The sequence below is a fragment of the Chamaea fasciata genome, unplaced genomic scaffold, assembly GCF_029207755.1.
Source record: "Chamaea fasciata isolate MVZ Bird 193981 ecotype frontalis unplaced genomic scaffold, bChaFas1.0.hap1 SCAF_9, whole genome shotgun sequence".
In the NCBI taxonomy this organism is placed as follows: domain Eukaryota; kingdom Metazoa; phylum Chordata; class Aves; order Passeriformes; family Sylviidae; genus Chamaea; species Chamaea fasciata.
In genome coordinates, this window is record NW_027094094.1 from 3711153 (window position 1) to 3724226 (window position 13074).

General features: G+C 45.7%; 1 protein-coding gene across 1 annotated transcript in view; it reads left to right on the plus strand.

The window, feature by feature from the left end:
• Positions 1–483: 483 nt before the first annotated feature.
• CHST15 (carbohydrate sulfotransferase 15) overlaps positions 484–13074 on the plus strand; it is a 44977-nt gene continuing 32386 nt past the window's right edge. The window contains exon 1 of the mRNA XM_066190763.1: positions 484–539. The gene's annotated coding sequence lies outside the window, so the exon portion shown is untranslated. The remainder of the gene's footprint in view (positions 540–13074) is intronic.

Sequence of the window (13074 nt, forward strand, 5' to 3'; positions counted from 1 at the left end):
GTGCAGCAAAGAAGATCTGACTCGCTCCAGCCTCGGAGCCTCGGCAGCATCCGAGCCGTGAGTCTCCTCGGGCTGACCTTTGCCTGCGCACCCGGATTCGGGATGCCGGCTCCGCCGCTCGCTCGGGACAGCCCCAATTCCCGTCGGACGGCTCAGGAGGGGCCCATCTCCTTGTCGATTCTCTCGATCCATCCCCCGGCGGTTCTCGGGGCCCGGGATGCCGCGGGGGATGGCCGCGGGATGTCCCGCATCCCGCCCCGGGGGGTTCCGCGGCGCGTCCCCCGCTCTGCCCGCAGCCCATGCCCGCAGCCCCACGCCCGGGGGGACCCCCACGCCCCGGGGAGCCGCGGGGCAGAGCCGAGCGGCGGCACTCCGCCTCCCGGGCTGCGCAGCGCGGCCGGGGAGCGGCGGGGCTGCTCCCTCCCCCTTCCTCCTCCTCCTCTCCTCCTCCTCCTCCTCCTCGTCCTCCGCCCCCCTCCCCCAGGGCAGAGCCGGCGGAGGCGGCGGGCGCGGGGCAGAGCGGAGCCGAGGCGGCGGAGGTAGGAGCGCGGGGATGGGATTAGGATGGGATGGCAGAGGAGGGGATGGGATTGGGATGAGATGGGATGGGATGGGCGCTGCGGGAAGGCGGGGGGTGCCCAGGCCGCGGCTCCCCAAGTTTGGAGGCGGCGGGACTTTGCGGGAAGTTGGGCAGCGGCAGCCGCGGGGGCACCGCCGGGCACGGCTGGGCTCGGGGGACGCGCGGCTCCAGCCGGGGCACACAGGACTGTCCCCGCTCCCCGGCGGGCTGGAGCGCCCCGGGAGCTGCCAGGGCATCCCCCGGAGCCGCGGCAGGAGCGGGGCACGGCGGGGGGAAGGCGCCCGGAGCGGGTCCGTGCTCCGCGGGACCCCGCGGGGACAAAGGTGGCGCGGATGCTGTCACTGCCCGCGCTGGGCAGGTCCCCGCAGCCGCGGATGGCGCTGGGCTCGGGGGGTTTGGGGGCGAGCAGGCACTTGCAAAGGGGCTTTCCTAAAAGAGCCATTCAAATCCCGGCAGCGCATCCCACCTAGGATCGAGCCGGGCATGGATGTTGCCATTCGCTGTGAATATTTTTGGGTGAAGAGGGGTATTTCTTAAATGCAAGCAGTTGGCTGTTAAAAATAGCTTCATAGCTGCTGAGAATGCAGGCAAGGTTCAGTGACGGGTTATTATGGTCAGAGTCTGTTAAGCAACAATTCACCAGCTGAACTTTGGCGGTCTCGTATATGGGCTTCTCTTTTTCTTCTTCTTCGTCTTCTTCTTCTTTTTTTAAATTTTTTTTTCTTTTTTTATTTTCCTCTGCTGCTTCATTGTAATACTACAGCCGTACTCTGCAGTGATCTGACTGTCTTAGCACAGACAGATTTGTAGGTTAATAGGATATGTGAGAGTATTGCTTGGATGGTGCATCCAAACACCTACCAAGCTCTAAGATTTGGATTTTTTTTAAAAAAATTATTTTATTATATCATTCTCTGGCCTTAAGTCCCCTTCACACTGACTTCCTTGCATATGACATCAGAATGGTTTCACTTCTTGAATTGTTAGCCAGACCAAAAACCCATCATCATCATCATCATCTCCTGTAGAACAAACACGTTCTTTTGTGTTTTGAGACCTGAAAAAAAAAAAAAAAAGAAAAAAAGAGGAGAGTGGCCAGCTGGGCACATCACAGATTAAATCTCAAAGTTTGCTGGAACTGTTCATGAAAAGTAAATATTTTTAAGGTTGAACTGAAAATCGTATGTGCTCATTTGGATAAACAAACACCTGATTGAACAGCACTGCACTTGATACTAACTGGGGACTACTTGATCTTTGGCAGAGAGGGAAATTTCCACCAATAAAACATCCCCAAATGTACATGAACCATATATATATATACTTATATCTGTGCTATTTATAGACACAGATATGTTTTTTATATACAGTCACTCATAAACAATTAATCTCACTTAAAACCAGCAAGCATTAACAGAGTAGCTGCCTTGAAGCCTCTTTTTGTCAGTGATTAAAATGTTGTCACACGTCTCATGCCCTTAGAGCTTCTCTGCTGCTGCTGGTGCCATTTCACTCTTGGGCATTGAGTCAAAGGATTCATCTGGCTCCTCACATGCCAAAAGAAAGAAAATCAATTTGAATGCAGAAAGGAGGAAACTACTTGTATGAAGATTTAGTAGTGATTCTACCTTCTTTCTTTCCTTTTTTTTTAAAAGAGCACTTAGATCCTGTGTCTGTGAGTTGCAGCCACTGTGCAGTTCTGAAATCAATAGCAAAATAATTTTATGGCTCAGATTTTGTCATAGGAGGACTAATCTCAAATTCAGAGTGTTTTATTTGGTGGTTTGTAACAGGAACATGGTCAAACAGTGGAGATTTACATTGCAAAACACTTAATTCCACTGATGCAATGGAAGGCAGTAATGGATTTTTATCTTCATTGCTAAACTAAAAGTAGGTATCTGGAAATCATATAAATGAGAAGGGTGAAGCAGACTCTCATATTGGAATTATTTCTTGTGGTTGAAGGGGAAGGATGAAGGTGTGTAATCCACCAGCACCATTAACAAGGATAGGATTATGTAGGCATAATCACAGACATGCAAATTAAGTACTGCTCATGATGTATTTTAACACTATTTTAAGCAACCTGTGGCAGGAGCTCTGTGAGAATGGGGAGTTTCAGTGGTCAAAGCTGTTGTTGGCAGCCCAGGTGATTTCAGTGTTACTGAAGGTGTTTTTAAGGATGGGCTGTGGCCTGGTGCTGAAGCACCTCTCAAAGAATTGGTTTATATTGAAGATCAAATGGTTTGGGGGATGGCAGCAAACTCTGCCAAAGTTGATGAGTTATTGCTGGCCAACAAGGATTTCTTACGGAATTCCTCTGCTGACTAGGAAGGGAATCCTTCCTGTTATAAACTATTTTTCCTACACTGAGGTCTTCCCTAAATGTCCATGGAGGAAAATCTCACGGAGCTGTAACTCAGGGTTTTGTCACCATTGGGTGCTGATTGAATTTCTCCAGAGGTGAGCTGGCAGCAGAGGGCTGATCTCACCTAAATGACATGTGGATTTAGGAACCTGGAACACCCAACTGTGCTTCTCTTCCAGCACAGATGCATCACTTGGGTGAAGAAAAGCCATGACGCGAACAGATACTGATATCCTCCTCTCCCTCCTAATTGCTCCTACAGTTAATGTATATCCCACAGCCATAAATCCCAAGGAAATGTGCTCTCAGATCACTCAATGCTACTCTGGGTGCTCGCCTGATGTGGAACACAGCTTCAAACATCTCAGAGGGTTTGCAGAAGATGCACCCTGATTTGAACTGGGCTTGTAAATTGCTATTTTAGACTCCCATTTCCCCCTGCAACCCACCTGTTTTCCTGCATACCTCGCACAGGGAGAGGTAATTCTAAATTCCCACCATACTCTTTGGCTGGAGTTATGTTGCTCAGCTGGAAGAATCCAAAGTCCTGTGGAAAAACATGGTTGATTTCCAATAAGTGAGTATCTTTTTCACAGCTTTCCCCCACAAATTAGTATTCCTTATTTATTTATGTTTTTTTGTGAAGTGCCCTGTTTTTCTTGCTGACCAAGTGTGGTGTCAGATCTGGAGTCCAAATACAGCTATTCAGGGGAAGGGAGCTGTAACCTCCTCCAAGTTCTTATTTCGAAGCAGCCTGAACTGCACCCATCCCTCCACTTCCACTGCAATTTCACTGAAACAAACTAATGATCCTGAGCTTTGCTGTCCCGTTCTCTTAAAAATCTGTGCGGCTGCCCGTGTATCTGACAGGAAACGTGTTGTGTTTGTCCCCACGGCCTGTTGGGTTGCGTTTCCCAGGCTCGAAGGCATGACTACAATTCTGTCCTGGTGCCTGGGTTGGGTTTTTACAGGCGAGGGAGACAGGGAAGCTCCCGAGGAGGTGGAGAGCCTTGCAAGGGGAGCACTGTAATCCTTTGATTACACAGCTGTGCCTGACATGCCACTAAACAGCACTTTAGGGGCAAGCAGTTAATGTGGCTTTTCCATGGAATATTTATTAATTTATGTTACACCTGGTTTCCAGCAGCTGTTGAACGTGGCTTGTAATCTTTAGTTTTTAAGGAGTGCTCTCCGAGGGAAGATAAGCAGGTGATGTCTTGCGAGAGGAAACAGAAGGAGAAACGTTGTCCTGATGGGTACTGGGGGCTGATGGCAGTGACAAGGCAGCTGTGGTGAGGATGCGAGACCTGATGAGGTGGTGGATGTGAACAGGAGTGAGGGACTCTTGGCAGACTCTGTCCCATTGCCTCTGTCCCCTCTGGTGGCAGCACACCAGAGGTCACAAGAGAGAATCTCAGACTGGTTTGTGTGGGAAGGGAATTTGAAGCTCATCCAGCCCTGATACCTTCCGCTGTCCCAGGTTGCCCCAAACCCATCCAGCCTGGCCTTGGATGCCTCCAGGGATCCAGGGGAGCCACAGCTTCTCCGGGCACCCTGTGCCAGGGCCTCCCAACGCTCACAGGGAACAAATCCTTCCCAATATCCCATCTAACCCTGCCCTTTGTCAATTTGAAGCCATTCCTCTTGTCCTGTCCCTCCATCCCTTGTCCAAAGTCACTCTCCAGCTCTCCTGGAGCCCCTTCAGACCCTGAAAGGGGCTCTGAGGTTTCCCTGGAGCCTTCTCTTCCCCAGACTGAACACCCCCACTCTCAGCCTTTCCTCACAGGACTGATGCTCCAGCCCTCTGATCACTCTGGCCTGGAGCTCCTCTACTGCATCAACCCTCCAGCCCCAACTTACTGCCTCTTCTCTTTCCCGAATCCATCTACCTCCAACCCCCACAACAGCCTGAGCTGCCTGAAACACTTGTTTCCCGAACCTCAGCACCCGGCTGCTGATTTCCTTCTGACCTTACCAGAAATGAAGTGGTCCACCTCAACTCCAGACACATTTTTGGAGCTCCTGGTGGTGTGAACCTTCCCCTGTTGGTTTGCTGAAAGCAGCCACAGCCCCTGCGGTGTTGGGGATGGTGGGGGGCACGTGGCTGCCTCCTGTGCCATGGGTTCCTTTGGAAATGAACCCAATCCTGTGGAGAACTGGTGGGATGGAAGTGGCAAGGAAGCAACCCAGGCTTTTATTTGTTTATACACTGAGCAGCACCAAATACACACTTAATGTTCTAAAACTTACTATGCCATCATTTACTCACCAAAGAAGCACAACATTTTATAAATAAACGGAGTTTTAGGCCAAATCTGCATCTAAGGTGGGTTGTTCCTCACCCTAAAAGGTGCAGATCTGCACCTAAATAGCAAAATACTCAAAGTGACATTTTCCATTTGCTTCACGCCTTCCAGTAGGAAAAAATAAGTTTCACGAGGAGATATTTTTTTCCTGTAGAAAAACCTTGATTTTCAGTGTGGGTGAATGTACCCTGCTATCTAACCATAAAATTAGAAAAACTGATGAGAGTGAAAAAGGCTTTTGTATTATTATATTTCACTTTGGTTTTGCATTTATTGGTGTTCGGCTTAAATACGACAAGTTTAAGTTAGACTTGTAACTTCTCAGGGTTGCATGGAATAGAGGGAAGGTCATTTCTTTCAAATAAGTCATTGAGTTACAGGTGAGTTTGAGCTGGGTTTGAACTCTGAGGTCAGACAAGAGTGAAGATAAAATGTAACGTTCAAAGTCATACAGAGGAAACAAGATAAGACTGCTTTGAAAAATGAAAAACTCTGCAAGACACAAAGGCAAAAAAATATAAAGATTTATGTGCAGCATGGAAGAAGCCTCGTAGTGCTGAAAGAGTGCTTTGAGGGTGGGCAGCACATGGATGTGAGTTTGTAATATTGGATGGTCTGGGAACGGTGTGGAGAAAAAGCACTTAATTAAAGTGCTTTAGAACTGGCACCGAATGAGTAGTGAGGCACCAACAAATAGGAGAGACCTCAGGGGAAAAAAAAAAGTAGCAGAAATCAGGATTCTGGAAGGTTTTGCCCATAATTTGGAGGAAATGTAAGAGCCCAGTGTCAACCTTGTTGTACCTAAATTGGGATATAATGGTCTGAGTGCCAGAATTTATTAATCCAAAGAAAAAGGGCTCTTTGACTGGTGCAGCCAGGAGGTTTGTCTGTGTAAAGCTAGAAATAGGAAGGAATGGAGAAGGATGGTTTAATAGTTTATTAGGAGAATGTATCTCATAATGAGATGGGTTTGCCTGCAGGCCCAGCTCCTCACAGGGGAGCTTCATCTCCTGAAAATTCTTTAGCAGCTCTTAAAACCAACACTTCCTTGCCAGCCCGTCCAATACCTTATCTGATATTCCTTCCCAGCCTCTTTGATTTTGGCTACTCTTTAGTCGCAATTTATCTTTTTTGCTTAGCTCTGTAGATATTAGATAATGTTAAACAGATATTGGTAATGTTAAGTAAATTAAATGGATAATGAATCTCAAACTTTTAAGTTCATAATTTCCTGGATGTATTTCACTGTGCTAGTGACTGGGCTCCCGCTCTTGTCTTCCACCCCTTCCTAGTGCATTTTTAGGGCTGCTGCTGTACAGCTCATCCTTGGGATTGCTGAAGCCTGAGGACGTTTCCTGGGGCTGTGTCTGGGAAGGATTTTGTTGCAATGGAAGAGGAGCAGGTTTTGAATGAGTTCATCAGGCTTTGAGCCTGTGCCCAGGTGGTTCCAGGGAAGGAATACTGGTTCACACAGTCAGATTCACATCTTCAGGATCAGGGATTCTCTGCCTGCTTTGTGTCTCCCTGGAGCTCCGGGCTGGGATAATACCGAGACATCTGGGTTGTAACTGCATCTATTGCAAGTGATAAAAATTCAGATAAAAACCCTGCTGCGCATTAAAGACTGCCAATGGAAACTGCAGCACGAGATGTAGTGATGGGCTCTTAATTTAAGAAGACAAAAACATGTTCTTGAGCACTCCAGAATCGAGTACTACAGCTTTATGCCCTGAGCGACTCATCGGAGCCGTTCGTAGAGTAAATAATTTAGATGAAAAGTTTCATCAATTATGAAGCTCTGAAAACAGTTTCTCAGGTTGAGGATTAACTTGCCTGAGGATCAGATAAGGATAAATCAGAATGAAACCATGATTGCACTTGACATTCAATATTAGAATTACTTTGCAAAGCTATTTATACCATCTTTAAAACAAGAAACGAGATGTGAGAGGTGAGCAGAAGGGAAGAGTGGAATCTGAGCTGATCCTCTCTCTCGCTGAGGAAAAAGAAAATAAAAATTTGGCTGACATCAGGTGATTTTGTATAGGGAAGTTTTTAACCCTTCAGAGTAGATTTTTGAGCATTGCTGAGGAGATCAGCAAAATGAAAAATAAACAGCAGAGTAAATGCAATCTAGATTGGTATCCATGGAAATCCCACGTGGATTTATCTGGCATTAGGCTAGATGAGGAGTAATTCACCTTTTGGGTTTTCCTGGTGTGAGGGGGACCAGAATCTTGTGGGAGTGGGAGCAGTTTCCCAGTTGTTTTGGAGGAAATCAGAGCCCTCTGCTCACCAAGGAGTGTGGCAAGGCTGGAAAATCTGGGTAACCCTCCAGAGCTTTTAGTCAGGGAACAGCTTTTCCCTGGAGTCAATAACTCTCTCAGACGGGTTCCTCTCACCTGCTGCTCATTCCTGCTCGAGCTGTAAAAATTGAGCATTCTCCTGGTTTAGCATCAGAGTTAGAATGTTGCAATAACTCATTCTGGTGTAATACAGGGGAATGCATAAAAAGCCTCTGCTGAGTTTTGATGGTGTTTTCCTGTAATGATACCCATTAAGTGGGTGTAGTCATCTCTCCAGTTTTCCATTTTTTTTTTTTGTCTTGCTGTGCTGGTACATTGGATAATAAATGAAGAAAAAAAGAAAAAGAAAGCCCTAAAATGTGCCGTGAAAATGCTGATAAATACATAAATACCAACAGTATCTTTTTTGGACTGTTACAATTCCTACAATCTAAAGCTTTCCAAAACTGCAAAATGAGCAGGCACTTAATGACAATTAATATTTATGCATTAAAAACATGCCCGTTACTGAAACAAGAGTATCCCATCCATCATCACTAAACATTTTACAGTGCAGAACTTTAATACCCTCCTTTCTGTGTTCTCAAAGATAGCAAATAATTCCGAAATAGCAAATATCATTAAGTTGCATTTAACAAAAAACTTGGAAGGTTTCAAATGAGATAACATAAATGCTGTGTTCATTCCAAACAGCAATTCTCTGGATGAACCTCTGGCTTCATTAAAGTCACTGAAATGTCTTCCTGCTGACTTCAGCATGCCAGCATTTCAAAAAAAATAAATTGAAATGGGATCTTTAAAAGTTTTCTTCTTGATGAGTGGCTGGAGCTAAAGCCACTCAGCTGTGCTTTTCTGTGCATGTGTTATTTAGCTCAGCCAGGAGGTCTCGAGGTGAAGATAAAGTCTGGTGGGGATGAGGGAATGTGAGCAGGAAATAATATTTCTCTTTGAAATAATCCATCAGTAGCTGTGCTATCCCAGAGGCCCCTTTTTATGGAGATCCTGCAGATGTGGAGCCCCCTTTTCAGTGCTGAGGGAAGCCAACCGTGCAGGTGGACATTCCTCTTAAGGATATTCAGGCCTTAAAAGTGATGGAAAAGCCCCAGAGTCCAACTCTTTATTTATTGCACTGCTGCAGGGTGCAAGTGCAGTTTAGACATGGGTTTGGGGACATTTTTAGCTTTGTCCTTTTGGCATCAGGGGTTTCTATACAGCAATTGAATAGGAGGAAGGAATTAATTTGATTTAGCCATGTCAAGCTGAAAATGAAGTTCCTCCTCGCACATCCTTCGAGGAGCTCTCAGTGATCTGGATTTAGCTGCCATCCGCTCCATTTTAACTGGTATATTTTTGGACTTCCTCTGCTGATAAATATTTAGAGTCTGTTTATCTTTCATCTCGTTTCTGTTAAATAGTGCTTACATTTTTTTCCCCCCATAAATACTTATTACTGCAGAAACTGGTCTTGCAAGCCTTGATATTGCAGTGCCAGCAATTTTGTAATTTTAATTGAGGCTGGCTGACAGTACTTCTATTAATTATCCAGTAGAGGCTTATGGCTTTCTAAAAGAGAAGTGTATTTCTGGCTGGAGGAGTTCGAAGGGGAGTTGTAATTGCTTTATGTCTGGAGTGCAGGTTTAGGTGCAGGAGGCTTGGCTGGATTAGATGTGGCCATTGCTGAGGATCAATAAAGCATGAAAAGGGGAAAAGCTGTTTCAAATTTGTAAAAGTTGTAGCCACCAGGATGCTGCTAAACTCAGAACGAAAAATGCAGCTGTTTCTTTTGGGTGTAGTTAAATGAAATGAAAGACAATTCAGACAGACCTGAGTTGATATTAATTACATTGAGCATGTGAATAAGTGGAGCAGGTGAAGGATTCCCTTCACAAAATTCTGCAGAGCTGCTTCTTATAGCCTGGCTCTATGTGATTCTCACTGGTGCTGCCCAGCTAAATCTCAGTGCTCTTTTCCCGTGCCTTCCAAATTGCTTTGTGGAGTTGTGTTTTTTTCTGATGTGAATATGACAGTCCCACTTTAATTGGGTAACAGCAGTTGTCACCCTGCAAGAGGGACTGTGATGCCCAGGGTCCTCAGAAGTATCTGTGCGAAAATAAATAAATAAAACATCTAAAAAGCTTTGCTAAGAAGCAGTAAATTTAAAAATGGATTTGGTTAACAGCGTTGAAACGAGGTGCCTTATTCTATTACAGCATAAAGCCACCAGATGTCACTTATTTTGTGCACCACTGTTCTGGGGAGAAGCATGCCCTTGTCATGGAAAAGATTAAAAAAAAAAAAAAAAGGCAACTTACTCGAAGTGGCTTTGTTTCTGTTAGTGTTCCTAATTGGCAACTGCCTTCCTTGATAAATATTTTCATCTTAAGATAGATCATATAAACTCATTTCTCACAGATCAGACTGACTTCCATTTTTTATGAGCCTTAAATGTCAGCAGTGCCATTTTGAGATTCAGTCTTTAAGAAAATAATTAATAGGCTTACTCCATTTTCAGAAGTGGGAATGTACATTTTACGGATAGGAGAGTTTTATTTTTATGAACTGTTCTATCATTAAAGACACTTCAACCAATGGCTCACACTGATACTCATCAGCCAAGTTAAAAGCAGCGAGAGGAGTTTTAAAGTCACACAGAAGGTGGAAGTCCTTGTGGAGAGGGAAAGGAATACTTCTGAAATCAGAGACCAGCATCTGCTTCTGGAGTGGTGCGGTTCATCCTCAGGGTTTAAAGGCTTCAAGGAGAAGTGGAGCAAAGGGAGATGGGGATGTGTCTCTAAAGTGGAAAAACAACACTTGGTACCCAATGCAAAGCTGGATTTCCTGGCTTGGATGGGCATGGCCAGTGTCAGGGAGCTGGAGGAGGTGACAATTCCTCCCCAGTGACAGCCAGCAAAGGGCTCCTTGTCCTGGTTGTGTCCTATTCCACTGTGGGTTTTCCCTCCCATTGCCAGACATGCCAAATTGAGAGATGCAGGCCTTTTTTCTACTCTCTCCTAACATAACCCTCATGCCCTTTCACTTTTTGGCCAGTACTCAAAGGCAGCACCATTAAAAAGAGGAAATTTAATTTTCTGGACTTGAAGCAGAAAGGCTGAAAATTGAGTGCTTTCCTGAAGGGTAATGATCGGTGATTTCCCCCCCCCCCGTGGTAGTACTGTTTGTTTTTATATTTTAAATATGTCTTCTCCCTCGGATTTCAGCTTGGGATGGAGTCCTACTCACTCGGTGGATCTCATGCAGGTTGGAGGATGTAAATCCACAGCTCTGAGTGAATGATGGGAGAGTTGCTCTCCAAATAATTTTCCATTTCAGTCCTCAGGAGCAGCTGTGCTGAAAGGCTACCTGCCTTCATTTTTCATCTGTGGTGAAAAATGTACTCTAGCATGGCATTCTCTAGCTGGAGGCAGAGTACATGACACATTTTCCCCTCCCTTTTTCCTCGGTGCTTGAGCAAAAATAGAGGTGAGCAAAACGCTCCCTAACTAATAGAAACAGTGTAGCCTTCTAAATGCAGAAAATTAGTGTTTTAGCACCTCGTATGAAACCAATTATATTAATTAGGGCTCCAGTTCTTAACTGGGAGCTGTTTATGACAGGGAGGGTTTCGTTTCCTACTGCAGGTCTTGCACCGTTGCTCCTGAAAGTGCCATCTGCCAGCTTTGGCCCCAAAAAGTGCTGCCTGCCACTGTTGTGCAGGGAGATTCTGGCACAACTCTGGGATGGGGGGCATGATTACAGCTGGGGAAGCTGGGAAAATTCACTTTCTCTGTCTATTGAGCTTATGAAAGGCTGAAACTCGTTCTGTTCAATATGGTTACTGGGGGAAAGTCAGAGTCAGTGCTGTCCGCCTTAGATGGTTTATTCAGAAAGTGGATTGCTGGTGGCTTTCTAGCTTGTGTAACACATATCTGAATTTAGTTCAAAATCCCTCAATTCCCAGGTAATGGGATTCTGGATGGCGAGTTAGGAGATCTAAGTTTTTCTTGGACTTCTACCATTTTATTCCAAATGATATTACAGGTGACACATGTCAGAGCTCTGTCATTTTGTCACCCAGAGAGGGAGAGGCACCTTTGAAAAGCACTCTGAGATCTGATGTTGGGAGTTACACACCCTTTCTGGACCATAACCAAACCCCAAAATACATTTGGGTGCACTCTGGCCTGAGGCTCCTGTGTATGGCACGAATGGTTACAGCTGCATTTTCTCATTTAATTTGTTTTCACCTTGGGCAGAGGTGTCTCTGTAAAAACACTGATAAAATAATACACATTGTATTTAACGGTCCCTGTTCGGATAAAACATTTTGTCTTTTCCAGATCAGTTTTGTTGGCCCTGGATAAGTAACCTTAAGGAGGAATAGTAAGAACAACATCAAATGCAAGTTTTCATATGCAAAGAAAGAAACCCATATAATTGTTCGGTTTCATTCTGATTCGCTATTCTTCTCAAAGTGTAATTTAAACCACTGAGCCATGCAATAAAGAAACTGAGGTGTGTTATCAGCATATGATTTATTTTTTCACTTAATGAGAAGAACTGTGAATTTTTTGAGTTCATAGATTATTCTGAACTTCTGCAGTCGCTCACTTTGATTAGAAATGGTTTGGATGCTGAAGGCATTTTCCAGGATTTAAACATGCAGGAAAACTGCAAATTAAATCAAATGATCAGCGCTGAGACTTCTCTCCTGCACCTAGGATGGTGTTCTAGAATGCCTAATTTTCCACATACCGGTGAAGTAACTGCTATGAAAGGAGCAGGACTTGGTTATTCACATGGAAAAACTGTAGAGTCAGAGTGGTTTGCGTTGGAAGGGACTTTAAAGCTCCTCTCATTCCAGCCCTCCCACTACCCCAGGCTGTTCCAATCCTCGTCCAACCTTTCATTTTTGTCCAGGAGGGTCAGAGAACCGATCCCTGGGTGCTTCCCTTGTGGACTCTGTTTTGGAGCTTGGCAGAGCAGGAGCTGCTCTCCTGCAGCACGGAGGAGACGCACCAGGGGATCACCACAGTCAAATGCCACCTCTCCCTTGCCGGCAACGGCAGACAGAGGAGCTCTGGGAACAATTCTTTGGCCTGAGGGTGGAGCAGAGGGGCACCACAACAGTTCACGATGCAAAAACTCAACCCAAACAACCAGTTTGCCCTCAGACTCAGGAGGGCTCCTCTCCCAGATGGGTGACAGGGCTGGAGTGGCGATCACAGCCTAGTGGCGAGGGCGGCAGCTTGAGGTTGATGGTTGGACTCAGTGGTCTTAAGGGTCTTTTCCAACCCCGACAATTCTCTGATCAGGCTGCTGAATTCACTCTGGAGCCGTTGCTGTTGAAGCCAGGGAAAGCCAGAGCTGTGGGGTGTGGGCACCAGAGCTGTAGGGTGTGGGCAGAGTTGCTCTTTGGAACTCTCCTGTTGAGGACATAAAGCAGGGTGGAGGGGTTGCAGTGTCCAGAACTGCCCCAGCCAGGCTGCTGAGTCACATTCCCAAAGATTTGAT